General features: G+C 42.4%; 1 long non-coding RNA gene across 1 annotated transcript; it reads left to right on the top strand.

Annotated features, from left to right (window-relative positions):
- Positions 1–7683: 7683 nt before the first annotated feature.
- LOC112059220 (uncharacterized) lies at positions 7684–17937 on the top strand. Its single transcript, XR_002888476.3, has 5 exons — positions 7684–7823; positions 8411–8487; positions 16107–16253; positions 16720–16842; positions 17227–17937. It is a non-coding gene; the product is annotated as an uncharacterized LOC112059220 (long non-coding RNA).
- The last annotated feature ends 2 nt before the right edge of the window (positions 17938–17939 follow it).

Here is a 17939-nt window from a genome sequence, read left to right as displayed (position 1 = left end):
CCTTGTTTTTCTATTTGTGTCACACAGGGATTCTTAAATGACCTAATATTGAATCTAGTGAATTACAGGCTGGAGACCACAACGTTTGCTATGCCCTGACTGAGGATGGATAGATCTACAGGTTGCAGTTTTTCCTCATCTGCTTTGGAGTCTGTTTGCCTCCTGAGCCACCTCATTAATCATTCCTGGATTTCACCTTTCCGTAAATGGGAAGAACTTGTTAGTAGACTATTGTTTCTTTGCAGACTATATTTTTTAAATAGTTTAATATGTGATAAGCACAAAATCAAAGGGACATTGTGAAATCTTTCAGTTTGTAATGAAAAGTGACATTGGAGGTCCCAGTCTATACTCTGATTCTATCCCTATTAATCAATGCACTTTAAGCACATGGTTAACTTTACCCATGTGCTTAGGTCCTATTGACTTCAAAGTGACTTGAGTATGTTTTTGCAATAAAAGCGTGTGCTTAAGTGCTTTGCTGAATAAGGATGGACTTACACAAATACTTAAATGTTTTGCCAAACTGAGGCACTAGTGTTTTAAAAAATGAAAAGTAATCCTAAGAATTTGAATCAAACTTTTAAACTTAATACATTGCATATACTATTAAAGTTGATTTATTTGAGAACAAAGGGATTTCTAAGCACAGAGACAGAGGATTAGGAATTCCAGAGTTCAAACATGGGCTTTGACAGAGACGTTGTCTCTGTCCTTGGACACTTTTACTCAGTTTCCCCATCTGTAAAATGGCGCTAATAGTAACTCCCACCTCAGAAAGTGTCATCTGGTTTAACTTATCATGGTTTGTAAAGTGCTTTGAAGAAGAGTGTGATTATTTACACTTGATTAGTAATGCAGTTAAATGGAGTATCATTTTAAAAGAAGCTAAGAGTCCTGTGGCACCTTATAGACTAACAGACGTATTGGAGCATGAGCTTTTGTGGGTGAATGCATCCGAAGAAGTGGGTATTCACCCACGAAAGGTCATGCTTCAATACGTCTGTTAGTCTATAACAGGGGTCGGCAACGTTCGGCACGCGGCTTGCCAGGGTAAGCAGCGTGTGCGAGTGATGTGCTGGCCGTGGCTTCTCGCCGCCCCCATTGGCCCGGGACGGCGAACCGCAACCAGTGGGGGCTGCGATCGGCCGAACCTGCCGCGTCAGTAGGTAAATAAAACTGGCCCGGCCCGCCAGGGTGCTTACCCTGGTGAGCTGCGTGCCGAACGTTGCCGACCCCTGGTCTATAAGGTGCCACAGGACTCTTTGCTTCTTTTACAGATCCAGACTAACACGGCTACCCCTTTGATTTTAAAAGAAGAATGTTCCCCATAGGTGAAATATTGGTAACTAAATATTACACATTTATTTAAACTTTTTCAGTTGTATTTCTCTCCCAAGGGCATGGATTTAGACAATGTGTTACAAAGAAGCTGCCCTATTAATGGAAATTTTTCCATGACAGTTTCCACGGTGTTGAAAAACCATCTTCCACTGAAAAAAATGTTTTCATGGAAGGTTTTTCGCCAGCTCTAACAAACATTGATTTATATAGCTTCACAACTTGTCCATTATGTAAAGGCACAGAGAAGATGAGACTGAATGTTTCAAATGGGAATACCTAAAGTTTGGGAAACAGATTTAGCACCTTAACTTTAGGCACCCTTGTGTGCAAATTCTGGCCTAAAGTCCAGAAACTCAAAGAAATTTAGGTGCCTAACTCCGATTGAAATGTATGGACGTTAGATGCCTAAATACCTTTGAGGATCTGGGCCCAAAAGACTTGCCTGTGCCCAAGTTTACATAGTTAGCCATTGGCAGAGTCCTAAATAGAAGCCAGGTTGCCTGATTCCCAGACCTTTACCCATTGCAAGTTTCGTTTTAGCCTGCTAGGTCCCTCTGTCAAACTATTCCCCAAGATCCAGGTAATGGCATGGAGAAAATTGCTGTGCTTTCTGTTCAGTGATGATCAGGGCTTCTAATATGAGATTCTTAAATATGGTATCTACTTGGATGGCTGCTGATGAGTTAAGTGTTTTCATTTGGGAGCCTTGATCTTAGTAGTCGTAAATCGTGAGCCTGGTCTGTCCTATAGGAGTATAGTTTTCTATGTTTATAGGTATCCTTTTGAGGATGAAATTGCTGATGTCATAGTCTAGAATTTGGTAAATGAACTCTCTTTGGGCTAAGGTGGGAACTCAGTGAAGTATTGTTCTGATCCTGATCCTCCTGTGAGTGGGGAGGGACCTTCAACTCTTGTCTAAGTCAATGGGAATTGAGGGTGTTTGGGAGCTCTCAGGTCATATGGAGCATCTTGGAGGATCAGACCATAAATAGAAAGAGGGCATTTTTGGCTCTCAAAGGTATACAAAGGGTTTATGTTCACCCTTTTACCTTTCAACAAAGAAACAGATATTTCCTTCAAAGAGACAAATCAGCTCATATCCCAGGTAATTATCATTAGTATAAGTTGGAATATGCCCTTTTATGTTTACACTTTACCACCAGCCGTGATATTGGGCAGACTCTGAATGCAGGTGGAATTAAATAACATGCATAGAAAATGAGGTAGGGACTGGGAGACAAGAAAAAAATCTTTTCAATCTTGACCTTTTGACAACGTTGGCTATGATTTCACTAACCTAGTGACGCGCATTTTGAAATGATTTCAAAGAGCCTGGTATACTGGATGGCTGGGGGATTAGTAATGGAAAAGGGATCCTCACTGGGTCAAATATAGCCCAGGTCAGTAGTGTCAGAACATCATAACCATTTGAAATGCATTTCTTGGTCTCTGTCCCATTCTTAAGAGCTGATCCAATGAAGTCAATGTCAGCCTTTCCACTGACTTCAGTAGTCACCAGATCATGTTCTTAGGGCTCAAAATTCACTACACATCACAAATTTCGCTACAACCATTTTCTCCCTTGGGGACAGTCTCAGCAGAAACTAGCTGCTCATGGAATCTGAACTATTCTCTTGTCCTTTGAGTTGGTTCCTCCAGGAAAGGACTGTGGGCCTAATCTGCAGATCTTACTCATACAACACTGCCTCTAACTAAGTGGTATAGATGTTTTCTGTGGCAGACAAAACACTGATGAGGTGTGAAGAGGATTGCACTGCCATTGTCTATGCCAGACATCTCCCTTGGATAGACAGACAACTTCATTCTCCTTTCCGACAGCGTGGCATTCATTTCAAAGAAACATTCCAAAGACACTTCATAATCCATGTGTGCAGTTCAATATCCATTGTGATGGACTTTTTAATTACCTTATTATGAGTTTTGGCAGATATGTCTATGTAATAATCAATTGTTGTCTCTCCTGACCACCCACCGCACACATATACACTTAATATTAGAACTGCCCAGAGAGAAAGTTAATGGCTCTCTGTTAGACAGCAAATAAAAAAATGTATTAGTCAACTATCCACTGTAAAATATTATCTCCCTGCAGGCATATTCCACTATTGATTCACCTCAAGGGAAGTATTTCTGATGCATCTACCATAAAACAAGTAAATTGCTCTGTAATTGCAAGGGTTGCAAATTAACATGAAGTGGCCATGGCAGGGTTCTGGTCCTTCAGCAGCATCCCCTTGGGTTCTGATGGTTTTGTATACTCACTCCGGGTCCAGTCGCTCATGTGGGGTGTTTAGTAGCACTCTGAAGGGGAAAGAGTCTCAGCTGTCCAGCTGAGTTTCTCTGGATGCTCATCCCTTCTGGGGTTTTAATGGAACTAACATCTTATGAGCAAGATAATAAATGAAGGAAAAGGAAATAATCAGCCAATCCCTACTGGGCCACTGACCTCTCTTCCTTCAGATGGGCCTGCAGTGGGCCACAGTCTGGTTTAAAGTCCACTGGTTCACCAGCAGAAGGAACAGGATACAGCCCTCTTCACCTCAAGGTGACATGTGCCTCTTTTAGGCCAGGGATTAGGCTCTGCCCTCTGCCAGCCTCTTCCAGGGAGCCGGAAAGTTCAGTATCCTGCTCACCTCCCAGAACAGCCTGCTACTGAACTGAGCTTTCTCACTCTTGAACCCCATCTCCGTTCTTATCATGACTTACAGGTGTGACGAGGCAGGGCCACTCCAGCCCAGAGCAACTCCTTAACCCATTCCTGATTGTTGCTGGGTTTATACATCATATCACAGGTAGTGATTAAAAACAGAATTCTGTGGAACACATATGGGCATTTGGGTTCCGATGTCCAACCACTGTTACACAAGGGAAAGGCATAGAGATGACTTCCACTGCAATTCTATTTTTGACAGTTGGCACATCAGGTGGCATGGAAGTGCCAGCTTTGAGCTGATCACAGTATCTTTCTTTCATGAGCTTTTTTCATGCGGTGAATATTTGTGTTTGCAAAGGCTAAGGAACTGGCAATAATGAGAAACCAAATTTTCTGTTGACTCAGGGGCTTCACTTTTCAGTACTGACAGTTCCTTTCTGATATACACAGCCTCAGTGAATACCCATCTGCACTGCCCTAGAGATGACCTTGAGGAACTCCTTGTAGAGGGTGTTTTGTTTACAGAAAGGAGACAGTTCAGTTTCCATCATGTCTCTGAAAGACGAACGTGAATCACACCAATTTTATAGAACTATTCAAGGTGACATATGAGGCAATCTTCTGTCTAGTAAGGATTGAGACCACATGATCTATTTGACTAAGGACTCTGTCTAGACTGGAATTCTGTCCAAGAGATGGCTGCTTAGTTTCCTCCACTTAGTAGCTCATCTCTAGTTTGTACAGAGCTTTGGAATATTTTAATTCTATTTTTATCTTGCACACTGGTATTGTTAAAGCACAAGGAGTTGTAACTTCTGTTACTGCACATTCCAAGGGATTGGGGATGGCTTGACTTCTATATTTCTTGGAAACTGTAGGAATTTAGAAAGAAATGGAGCAGTTTCTTCCCTCTCTGTGGGATGGAAGGGTTTCTTTTGAAATGCTTTAGTCTCTAACTCTTTCAGTGTTTTTTTTTTTTTTTGAGTAGGTTGCTTTACTGATCTTCAAGTCCCCCCTTTCCCCCCAGATGGGATGTGTCTGTGGCCTATATATTGCAGCTGTACGAATAATACATAGGTACCCGCTCAGACAAGTCAAACTTCATGAATAGGATTGGAATAATTAACCTATCTGCATAGATTTGATCTTTGAACATGCTAATGTGGACAGGCTGCTCTTTTTAGATCCCTCAGACGGGAAGTCATATGTTCTTTCTCGCGAGGAAGTTTGCTGAAGTAAATATGGCAGCAAGTGTCTTTTTAATAAGTGATTTTTGTCCCCTGGATTTTTCATATCAACAATTCTATTTTGCCATACTCTGAAGAAACCTTTATTATCCTTCATGTCCCACCAGGCTCTGAAGACTTTGCAAGTGCCTGAAGCACTGGTAATGTAAGCTTAAAGCTCACAATTAGAACACTGCTTATCCCTTTCTGCATCAGTGTCTGTGCTCAAGGTGGCTAAGTTCAGGGTTGGTAACAGGGGAGTTATATATCAATTTAGCCTTTAGTATTCTGTGTCTAGCAAAAGCAATAACCTGAACAAACTTCCTCTTCAACTCTATAATTCTGAACCCACCCGTAGACACAAAATCTTGCACTTTCTTAATTAATATAGCTTCATAAACCTAGGGAGATTTCTTTGGGCTTAATGTAGGGATGAAACAGGGAAGTTAAAATCCAAGGTTCTGCTTCAGCATGCTAGGGAAATTAAAGTTTGTTTACATCCTGAGTCAAACATTGGCATTATCTTTTCATTTTGAGCTGTTTTTCATTCTCCACAAAGTTGAAAATATCCAGGCAGATTAGACTGGAGAGGCAGCTAGCTGGGAGATGCTAGGTCACCCTGTATTTCTCAAGCAGCCAATGAAAATGTTTCTTTATTGGAAGCACAGCAGCTCCAAAAATTCCCACTGATATGCACACAAGAATCAGGCTGGATGGAGATGATTTGCAGGAATTGTGCAGCATCCTAAAATTGATAGGTTTTGGTAGCATTTTGACCAAATACCAAAATGCACCATATACTGTAAATTGATCATACAGTGTAGATTAAATAAATATGCCTTACCAGTGCCTTGGTGGCAGGGATTGTGTGCTGAGGGTTTGGCGAGTCCAAGAATAAGAATAATTTCTTGGATTTCACTTCCCAGGCTCATGGTTTAGGCATAGATTCAGTGCTGAATAAGAGCGAGGGTTTGCATTCAGATTTGAGCTTTTTCTCATAAAATTTCATTCCCAGATGGATGAAATCTTGCAAAATCAGCCAATCTCTTGAGTTATAGCTGTAAAATCAGCTGCCATTTGAAAGGTTTTGGACACACATGAAAATAAATCTCCTCTCAGATTTATAATTTATCCAGAACCAAAACTCTGTGGCTGGGTGCAATCCTAGGATTTGACTCCAAAGCATGTCAGAATTTGAAGGGGTTCACATACATGTTGCTGCTTTGGCCTATCTCATTGCAAGGGTAACACTTGCAAGTTGGTTGACTGGATGTCACAATGGCGTTGTGACAGGGCACTACCTGGAGAACCCTGATCAATGAGGTTGGTGCTGCCCTGGGAAGGTTGCAGGCTTAATTGAAGTTAATTCGCCAGTTTCTGTTGGGGTTTACTGACACTTGGGTGGCAGTTGCTGGGCTAATTAGTTAATTGGCTCAGTAATTGGGAGGATATATTTGGGAGGAACGAGGAAGTAAGGGTGGGGGTTCAGAGAGTGGGCTGGGAAGAGGAGAGAAAATTGTGTGGAAATCGCCTTCTGCTGTATAGCTGTGGTTCCCTCTGTAACAGCTTTGTAATGGAAGATTAAAGCATACATGGTGAAAGGGAAACAACCTATACATGTCTGTGGCTAGGACACCATGTGAATGTGCTAGGCAGTGCTATTCACAGGGTAGGTGAAGGAATCAATGTTGATCTTGAAGAAGGCTGGCAACACCATGAGCATTTATGGAAAATGAAGCACTAAGTGGTTAAAATCCTCACCCTGTAATAGGCCAGGTGTCCTCAACTCTTGCTGAATCCCAGCATCTTGTAGGAGCAGCTGTAAGTCTTGCCCAAAGTCGCACAGAAAGTCTGTAGCAGAATCAAGAATAGAACTCAGGACTCCTGGCCCATGCTTTTAACTACAAAGTCATTGTCCCTCATTACAGAAAAGAACAGTGCTGTAGCCTCAGCAACAGAACACCACGTGGTAACTTCTTGTTGTTCTCCAGTCTATCACCCCTGCTAAATGCCTCCCAGGGGCACTCACAAAATCTTAATGGGCTTTACCAAATGAATTAAGAGGCTTTATAGCTTTTACCTAAGACTCAGAATGGGTTACAAGTAGAGCCGAGTGAAATTTGTTGCCTCATCTTTCAGTGAAAAATGCAGATTCTGTGAGATTTCGTGAATTTGTGTCAGCTTTGCCACATTGTTCATTTCAGGGGGGAAAAGCCCCAACCAAAATTAAAAAAAATATTAAAACATTTTGTTTTGAAAATGCCAAAACAAAATGTTTCAATTTTTCCATATTGAATGACTTTGTGTGTCAAAGTTTTCTTTCATACGATTTCAAGAATTCAAAAGCATTTAAAAGTGGTCCAAATCAAAACATTTTGTTTGACCCGAAACAATTTTTTCCCTGACATCTCAAAAACGCTGTTATTTGCCTTGCTGTAGTTCCAGGATGAATCTGCTGAGCCCTGCTCTTCCCTCCCCATAGGAAGGAGGGCCCACAATCATTCGAAAGACACATGAGCTCATTTGGCTACCCCTCGATGGTAGCAATACAAGGATCTGTGATGCTTATGAGACTTCAGGTCTGTAAAGTTTCTTTTTCCATTTCCAATTTCTCAATCCAATTGAGATTGTTAGTTGGGTAAACTTTTAGCTTGTGCTTTGTATTCTCCTGAGAGAAGGCAGATCTCCTTTGGATCTGCCAGCTATACTAATCCAGATCTGTCTGCACCTTTGCTTATTGAATATTATCTTTTTTTCCCCTTGCCTCTTCTTTCTAGTGAGGGGATGGAGTCAGAGCACTAATTAGACTCTGGTGCCAATTTACTGATGCACCACTGCCTGTGCACCCCAGGAGAGAGGGATTAACAGCATTTTGAACCTCTTAGCGAGAGTTACTAACCTATAATATTTGTAGTAATTCTGTCACCAATGATATCTGCATGATGTGCAAATATAACCTTTCCTCCAGATTGAACTCTACCATGTACTCTTTCATTTTCATTTGAACCCCCTCCCGCCCCCCGAGAAAAAAAAACCCTCACAACACCTTGTCCAGCTGTATCCATAGTTTTATTGCTGCAGTAAGTTTCTAGATATTTCGGGGGGTAGAACTCCGAGTGTTCCTATACAGTACTTTTTTTCTTAAACAAAGTCATTGCCATTCCAGGTGTGGATATGGAGAAATTTGTTATGGGAAGATAAGCTGCACATGCCGTTCACTGTTGGCAAATGTAAAGTAATGAGGTAAGGTACCTTTACAGTTCAACAGCAGCACAGCACAGAATACAGAGCAAGAGAGAAACCTGAGGTGACTGTGAATAACCCACTTTATCTCTCCGTAAAATATTTAGTAGCAGTGTGTAGGGAATGTGTTTTGTGGAAGCTATTTTGATATAAAATGAGGTAATAGTGAGACTTCATTTTAAATAGTGTGAAATATAATGTATGGTCTTATATAATGACAGAATGCTATAAAAATGTGGCACATCTTCATAATTATTATTTCAATTATGGGAGCCTTTGGATCCCAGACAGGGATTCTGGGCCTTACTGTATTAGCCATCACACGAACAAATAACACAAAACCCCTCTCTGCCTTGGAGCTCACAATCTAGGGGTTTAGACAATACACAACAGATAAATAAACACGTAAACAAGGATGGGGAGGGAGACATGGTAACAGTAGAGGGAGGTGTGATGACATAAGGGAATGCACAGGGCAGATAGTCCCCAGCCCGCTCGCTTTTCACGGAGTGCCCTAATGGTAGAACATGACATTGCCAAGTTAGCTAGTGAATTCAGTGTCCACGGGATTCCCCATTTGTCAGCCAGGATGAAATGATTATGGATCATTTACTTGTCTCTGTGTCAGGGCTCTGGTGAGGAGTTTTGGGCTCTCTCTTCCCCTGCTGTCCAATCACTAATCCATCCCATATAACACAGACACTTGCCAGTGCAAACACATGACGGGGCCAGCCTACCATTACTTTCCTGCTAACCTTCCTCCAAATAAGACTCGCTGGTTCAAATGCATGCAGAACGTGGGCATAAAAGTACAAAGCTAATTCCTTTTTCAGTTCAAATGTCCCCTCCCCCGCCCGACTTGGGAAGATATTTGGTGATATTTGCCCAGCTCCAGTTCAAGTCTGCAGTAAATTGCCAAGCACAGCGATAGAAGTGAATGGGAGTAAATCAGACCTAGAGGATGTTGGACAAAGTAATGGAAAAAGAAGGAACCTGGCGGTGCAGCCAATAGCTGGATGTTTGGTATTAAGATGTGGGACACATGGGTTGGTTTGATTTAATGCTGAGAAAAGTTAATTAATCCAAACATACGAAAAAAATAAGAATCCCAGGGCAGTAACAGCAGGAACTGACACATTCCCCTACAGTGAAAGAGAATCATAATAGAAGCAGAGGTTTTTAAGAGTCCTGCTATGGAATTTTTTGTCTTTGAGTTTGCAACATGGGAGGGTTGCGTTCCTCAGTGATAAATTCTCTTTTGCAAACTGGACTGAGAAGGAGAGGGGGATGGAATCAATTACAAACCATATCAGACATTTAAGTTTGAACACACGACCTTGCAAAGGCTTGCATGAAATCTTACTAGCAATATAAACAGGACTGGTGCCAAACTAAGCACCAGAAGTATTCAATAATAAAATACAGCTGTCTCCATTGGCATTTACCCATGAAAGTTTGTCATTTTTACTGTTAGAAATGCTGACAAAGAGAAATCTGTCAAATGAAAACATTTTTTCAGAAGAGGGAGGCTTTCATGAGCTGCAGCCTAAATATTCATTTAACATTTGAACATTCCATAAAAATAATTTATAACATAATTTCTTCTTAGAAACTCATTTCAACTGAGTACTTTCCAAAGACCCTGGTTGAGCTTGGCAACGCTAACAGCTTTGCTTTCAAACCCATAATTCTTAATTATTAAAATACTCAATATACACTTTTCTTGGATTCTAGCACAGCACATCAAAGCAGGGGCCCCTCTTTGCTTCAGCTTAATGCACACCATGTCAGTTAAGGAGGAAATAGGAGTGACACTAGTCTGTAGAGCATACGGCTTGGAGTTTGCAACTCTCATTTATATAAGCAGTCCCCAAAAACTGCATAGAGCTGCTTGCATGAGTAAGGGCTATTTGTACAAGGGAGGCTTTGCAGGACTGTATCCTATGGAGGCGCTTACTGTACCTTTTGGTCACAAAATAATATTGTGAAACTGAGACAGTAGAAATAGACCAGCACTGGTTATCACTCATAGGTCACACTACCTACTGACATTGATGGGAGTTACTTGAACCTTGTGGCAGGACAATAGGGCAACTGAGGTCCCAAACATGGGGGTCAGCTTTTCAATACCCCTCCCACTCTCTCAGCATTGACAGGAAGGTAAAAGAGAGAGAGAGAGATACATACACTGAATTGTTAACCCTCCTATGTACACTCTGTAGCTCTCACCCATTGTGCGTATTTCCTCCATTAGGGTCGTCTTCTGAATTAGTTTAGCTTTTTGAATATTGTGTTATTTGATTGGCTGCTTGTCCAAATTCTTTACTTCTATACAGCCTGTCATCTGAGTAGACATCCAATCAAAATGCACAGTGCTGAAGGGGTCAGGTAAGACTGACGTAGCCCACAGTAATACCACATCTCAACACACAGGGCCACATCCTGAGGTTTTGAACATAGCCCTTTCTTAAGCAAATCCCCATTGATATCCATGGAACTTTTGCCTGATTAAAGGTGGAGTGGGGCCATAGATTTAGATTCAAGTATCTCCTTCTTATTGCAGAGAAGGTGGCAGTCGCCCGCTCCATGAATCCCTTCACTGGATGCCTGTCTCTTACCTCAGCAAATTCTAGCTTCTTTTCCTCACCTACAGGACCCTACATAGCCTTGTCCCCATTTTCACATTCGCTTCCTGCTCTCGTCTTGTGGCTCTGGTCACGGCTTCACTCATGCTTCTCCCTGCTTCACCTCTCCTTGCCCACGAAGAGCATTCTTGCTTCCTCCTAAACCCAGTCAGTCCTTCCAAGAGCCCTCCTTTTCTTTCTTCCCTTCTTCTGCAGTCCTCACAGAGAGAAGGGGCCAGAAGGAGGTGTAAACTACACCAGCTCAGACTGTCTTAGGCTCAGCTCAGGGTATGGCCCTACATTTTTAAAGCATTGTAAAATGTCTGGTTGTTTATAATAATGATAGTCATCAGTTTTCCAAACTTATAATGGTCATGGGAGGATATAAACTCTTTCTCTTCAGATGTCCTACCTTGTTCGTACCAAGTCAAAAGTCCTTAAACTGAGAGACTATTACGTGCATTTAGTCCCAGACTTAAAAGAGAGAGAGAATGTGTTGTAAAAACCTCCTCTTGTTAAAATTATGGTCCCTGTAGTGTCCTCCTTGTTAAAATACTGCATAGTCATAAAATTCAGCTTGAAAATTATATGATCGGTCTCAAAGCAACTACCATCAACGGTTCTCCTTGTCAGTCCTTTACAGTTTAAGTACTGATTAAATTCTATAAATGTGGACAAAAATGACATTCCAGGTTTGTGAAGCTGAGATTGCTTTGAGCTTGTAGGTAATACACGGTCCAGCAATTATTAATGTTTAACTGAATGACATTGCAAGTAATGAGAAGACACTGTAACTTTAAAAGAGTAATTTCTTTAAAGGCTAAGAGTGACTGTTATCTTTTTTTTTAAAAAATTCTCTATTTATTCCAGCTTAGCCCTCAACTCTCGGCTGTGCTATGTAATAATAATGGAACTGCTCAGACAGCAATTTACCAATGTGCTTGAGGCCCTGTCAAACCACATGGAGTGATGCCATAATCAAATTCACAATGTCTTATCTTCCTCAGATAAAGTAATCATCAAAGGAGTGCTGGCATGAACAGAGAAAAGATTCAGGGCACAGACCTACTCTAATGTATTGAGCTGCGACACAAATTGGGCTGTCCTTGTTTGCCTTTCTTCTTTGTCTCTGTTTCCAATTGGTCTGCCAAAGCAATGCTGCTGGTTTGGTTTCACACCATCTATTTGAGACAACAGACTTTAAAACAAATAAATCTAGAAAGGGTTAAAATTCAGACTGCAGTATATTTTTCCCTTTCCTTCTTTTTCCTTTAACACACTCATTGGCTGACATTATAAAGAGTAAATCCACAGACTAGAGATTTTCTGTTAAATCAATAAAATATTGTTTAAAAACTGAGTTAAGTGCATTATCTGTCCATTACTACATTGTGGTTTGCCCTCAGTCATGGAACTGAGACAAAGGCTCCCACAAGGCAAATCACATTTGTTGTTAACCTAAATTAGATTTTCCATATAAGGGAGATATTTCAGGGCCTCTCTTCTACAGGGTACTTAAGCACATGACTAACTTTAAGCACATGAGCAACCCCACTGATGTCAATGGGACCTCACACATAGTTAAAGATAAGCTTAACAACCTCGAGTTGAGTCCTAAATATTCAGGATAAGCAAAGTAAAAAGAAAAGACAATTGTTCGATGTTAATGCCTATTTAAAGAGAAATCTTTTCAATTATTTAAGGACAGCTAAAAGGAGAGAAGAGGTAGAATCAGAGTTTCCATCAAATCGTAGAACTGTAAGATTGGAAGGGATCCCAAAGTCATCAAGACCCCACCCCCGCCTTCTGGCAGGACCAACTAAACTTAGACCATCCCTGACAGGGAGTTGTCCAACCTGTTTTTAAAAACCTCCAATAATGGGGATTCCACAACCTCCCTGGATACTCCTGGGTGAGAATCACCGATCTAGACCGCCTTTCTCTAGTTTGCTTATGAAAATGTCACATGGGGCTGTGTCAAAAGCCTTACTAAAGTCAAGATATATCACATCTACTCCTTCCCCCCATCCACTAGGCCAGTAACCCTGTTGAAGAAGGACATCAGGTTGGTTTGGCATGACTTGTTCTTAACAAATCCATGCTGGCTATTTCTTACAACCCTGTTATTCTTCAGGTGCTTACAAATAGATTATTTAATACTTTGTTCTAGTATCTTTCCAGCTATTGAAGTTAGGCTGACTAGTCTATAATAGGGTCTATAATTTCCCGGGTCCTCTTTGTTCACCTTTTTAAAGATAGGTACTATGTTTTCCCTTCTCCAATCTTCTGGAACCTCAACTATCCACCCGGAGTTCTCTAAGATAATTGCCAATGGTTCTGAGATTATTTCATCTAATTCCTTAAGCACCCTAAGCTGAAGTTCATCAGGCTATGCCGACTTGAATATATTTAATTTATCTAAATATTCTTGAACCTGTTCTTTCCTGATTTTGGTGTTCATTCCTTTCCCCTTGTTAATATTGTGTTGAGTATCTGGTCACCATTAAATTTTTAATGAAGACTGAAGCAAAATAGGCATTAAACACCTCAGCTTTCTTGATATCATCGGTTATTAGCTCTCCTTCCCTGGTACGTAGTGGACCTATACTTTCCTTCATCTTTCTCTTGCTCTTAAAGTTTTAAAGAACTTTTATCACCTGCCCCCTTTGAACCTAGTTTAAAGCCCTCCTCACTAGATTGGTGAATCAGTGTGTGAAGACGCTCTTCTCCTTCTTGGTTATGTTTTCCCCATCTCTTCTCAGCAGACTTTCTTCTCAGAACAGCATCCAATGGTTTAGAAAACTGAAGTCCTTCTATTGACACCACTTGTGCAGCCAGCCATACATTCATCTTCAGGCTATGTGTGTCCCTGCCTAGGCCCTGACTCTCAACTGGAAGGAACGACAAGAATATAACCTGTGCCTCTGACTCCTTCACCCTAGATCCCAGAGCCCTGTAGTAACTGCTGATCTGCTCAGGGTCAGACCTGACAATGTCATTAGTGCCCATGTTGCCGAGCACAATGGGGCAGTGGTCAGAGGGAACAGATGAGCCTCCACAACTCTTCCATAATGTCTTGGACATGGGCTCCAGGCCGGCAACATATCTCACAGGACATCATGTCAGTTCTTTTCTAGGGATCTGAGTCAAAGGCCAGTGAAGTCACTAAGATTCTGTCCATTGTCTTCAGTGGGCTTTAGCTCAGGGCCCAGTTGAATAAATCATAAACCGGCCACGAGCCAATGATATAAAACGGCATGCAAGACCTAGAATTAGGGTGCTAGTTTTGCAGAACCCTGCTCTCTTTTTTTAAAAATTGTTGTGGATTTTATTAGCTGCAAGACAATTAAGACTGAATCCTGCAGCCTGCTAAGCACCCTCAACTCCCACTGACTGCAATGTGTAGCAACTTGCAAGATTGGGCCCTTATAATTCTTTAGCATTAAGATATAGCTATTTTCCACAAATGTGTTACCCTCACAATTAAACCAAAGAGTATTTACATTCCCTGGGACTTCAGCACTCCTAAGAAAGGGAAGCATATTTGATCCAAACCCTTTTAGCCTTCCTCACAGGCACAGTTAATTTGATTTTGACCCCAAATCTGTAACAACCCACACCGTTGTGTCACAATGGGAACTAACTCCAGCAAAGGTTGTAACAAATTTGTATAATTCAGACCTGGAATATAGATTTTTTTAACCTTGTCTTAAATGTATTTTAAGATTTTTAAAGCCCACAAGTATACTATTCTGAAGGGGAGCAGGGAAAACGCAAAAAAGAATCTGTAAGAAAATGTACTGCAACGTTACATAATTCTAACCACTCCTACACTGAGAGTGTCTTTGGTTTACCTTGTTTTGCAGAAGTGTTTTATAAACTCAGCTGTGCATTTGAACAAAAGGAATGTTTTCTGAAAAATAATGATGAATAGCTGGCTTGTGCTTTTATAACCATGCAAGCGCTAGGTAGATAGAACTACACACAATAAGAATATATACAGTGAGCCAAATGTTCTCCCCACTAATAACACCCTGCAATTCCACCAGCTCCAGTGCGAATCCACATGATATAAATCCTGGCAAAATCTGGTGTCAGCTGTGTGTATAGTGGGCCTGCTCCCATTCCCAGTGATGTCAGTTGCATAGGCACAAATGCCACTTCACATGTCTCCAAAGAGAGGGGAACTTGTGCCTGTGGATTCTGGCTATAGGGGGGCAGAAGGAGGCAGTTCCCTTCTTTCTGCTTATCCTGTAGAGCTCCATGGGTCTCTTTGGGTTCTAGATCCACAGGTTGGGAGAGGTCGTCCAAGCTCCACCAGATTCCTGCCCCCACAAATACACAGATCACAGGGGCACCAGTTACCACACACATTCCCTGTCCCTGTGCAATAGGTTCCCTGGCAGAAGGCTGGCCGTGCTGGACGAGGGCACCTCCATATACACTGTATGCTGGGAAGATAGTTTCTTCACCAGCTCTGAAAGTGAAACAGAAAGGAAGATTTGGGGGTAGAGTCACTGGATCCATACTATGAATATTGTACATGGAGGGGCAGTGTGGCTATTCCAGGCCACAGACTGGATCAGTGGTTACAGAGAGGCACAGAGCACTGCATTCCCCACAACCTTCCTCAGGACTGGGAAGGGATGTTCCAGTCCCCATTTAGCTCCCCAGAGCAGAAGTTCATTGTCTTAGGCTTTTAATGGAGGTTAGATATCACCTAGAGAGGGTTAGAAATGGACTAGAGTAGGGTTACCATTCGTCCAGATTCTCCTGGACATGTCTGGCTTTTTGAGTTTAAAAATAGCGTTTTGGGGGAATTTGTACATTTCCGGATTTCTCTCCCGCAAAGCGTGACAGGGCAGCCAGCTGGATCGAGCCACTCGCACGGGGCTCCAGCAGCTAGAGCCCCTCCTCCGCTTCCCCGCTCCTCTCCCCTGCAGCTTCAGATCACTCCCCTACTCTCTCTCCTCCTCCCCCTCCCTGCATTCGCAGATTACCGGCCATTCGCATCGGGCCTCCAGCAGTTTGGAGTTCCTCCCCCTGCTCCCCCTCCCCTGCTGCACTCTGCGAAGGCGGGAACCGGGCTATGCGCTCCGTGGGGGAGCGCAGCAGCGTGTCCACGCTGTTCTGAGCAGCACGGTAAGGGGGCCAGGGGGTCGGAGAAGGGGCAGGGGGGTTCTAGAGGGAGCAGTCAAGAGACAGGGAGGGGCAGTCAGGGGACAAGGAGCGGGTGGGGGTTCTGAGGGGGCAGTCAGGGGGTGGGAAGTGGGAGGGGCAGGGGCGGGGCTAGGGCAGGGCTCCCACCATCCTCTTTTTTGATTGTTGAAATATGGTAACCCTAGACTAGAGCAGTCAAGGAAGGGTTTCTGAGTACTGGAGTATCCAGCTGGTCTGAATTAAAGGAATTCACATCAAGTGAAGGATTCCCCATTACTCAGGTGGAAAGCTCTTTGGAGCAGGGGTTGTCTTGTTTGTTCTGAGTTTGTATAATGCCTACCACAATAGGGTCCTGGACTATGACTGGGGATCCTAGTAATATACTCGGCACTACGGTACTACAAATAATATAAAAGCAATTAATAACGTGTGACATCTTGCACTACAGGTGCCAATTTCAATGTGTCACTGACTGTGACACATACAAGAAGCATTGTGGTTGCAGTGCCTACTAGGAGGAAGCAGAAATTTCAACAATTCCAGTTCACAAAGTTCAACAATAATGGGAAGGGTTAGTGTGATTAAAACTTTCTTTTAAAAAAATCAAACTTTCCCCCACCACCCTAGGACAGCACTTAAGGAGCATGCGGGGGAGGGGTTTCTCAGTGCTTGGGACTCCTCGAGTGGATGCAGGAGGGAGAAATTAAAAAGTTTTACAAGGGGTTTTCCTAACTTTGTATTATGATTATTGGTTTGGTTCTGGGTTGGTTTCTTTAAGTTATTGTCAAAGTTTAGCATAGATTTCATGGGACCACAAACTCCATCAGCTAATAGCAAACTCATATAGCATGTACACAAAATAGGTAATACAATAAAGAAGAGACTCCTTTGTTTTGTTTTTGAAATGTTTGTCTAATGTTCAGGCATCCTGAGCATGAGTGTCATATACTTGCAGGCATGGTGTGTGGAATTCACTGCAAAGTATCCCATCCTTATCCCTCAACTCAGATGTCTCTCTGTATATTCGCCCGCATCATAGAGATGGGTGTCAACCAAGTGCTCGATCCAAACATCTCAGAACCTTGGAGAGAAGAAATGGGAATCAGAACCCAGATCTGTATTGTACATCTGGCTTTTGTCTTGGTAATGGGCCAAAACAAAACACTGGATCCAAACACTGCTTTGGGGGGGAGGGTGCTTTTGTATTTTACTACTCAGGCCTAGATAATGTACACATTGAGTCTATAATCGTATATCGATATGATTTATTATTTATGCAGTCCCAGAGATGTGCAAAGGGATTATATGTATAACTTCATCTTTTCCAGGAATGCTTACTGTAGCAAGATGCTGGTGCAAAAGCACCTAATTAGCCCCTGCCCAGTCAGCTCCAATCAGGGGAAACAGATTGGGGCTGATGGAAAAGGCCTGATGCTTGCCTAAGGATTGGCAACACCTGCTGGCCTGACAAGCCAAGGGCTATAAAGGCTGGGAGGGAGCCAGAAGGCTGGGGGCAGCCAGGGAGAAGTCAGTCAGGGAACTGGAGGCCTCCTAGCTGAAGGCTGATTCTGCCTGTAAAAGAGGTTGAATAATCCTGTAAAGCTGGTAAATAGACAGACACTGGTGGTGGGATAACTAAGTAAATAAAGACACAGGTGTTGCACAACC

The sequence above is a fragment of the Chrysemys picta genome, chromosome 13 (assembly GCF_011386835.1).
Source record: "Chrysemys picta bellii isolate R12L10 chromosome 13, ASM1138683v2, whole genome shotgun sequence".
NCBI classification, from domain to species: Eukaryota; Metazoa; Chordata; order Testudines; family Emydidae; genus Chrysemys; species Chrysemys picta.
This window is presented reverse-complemented; position numbering and strand designations above follow the sequence as displayed.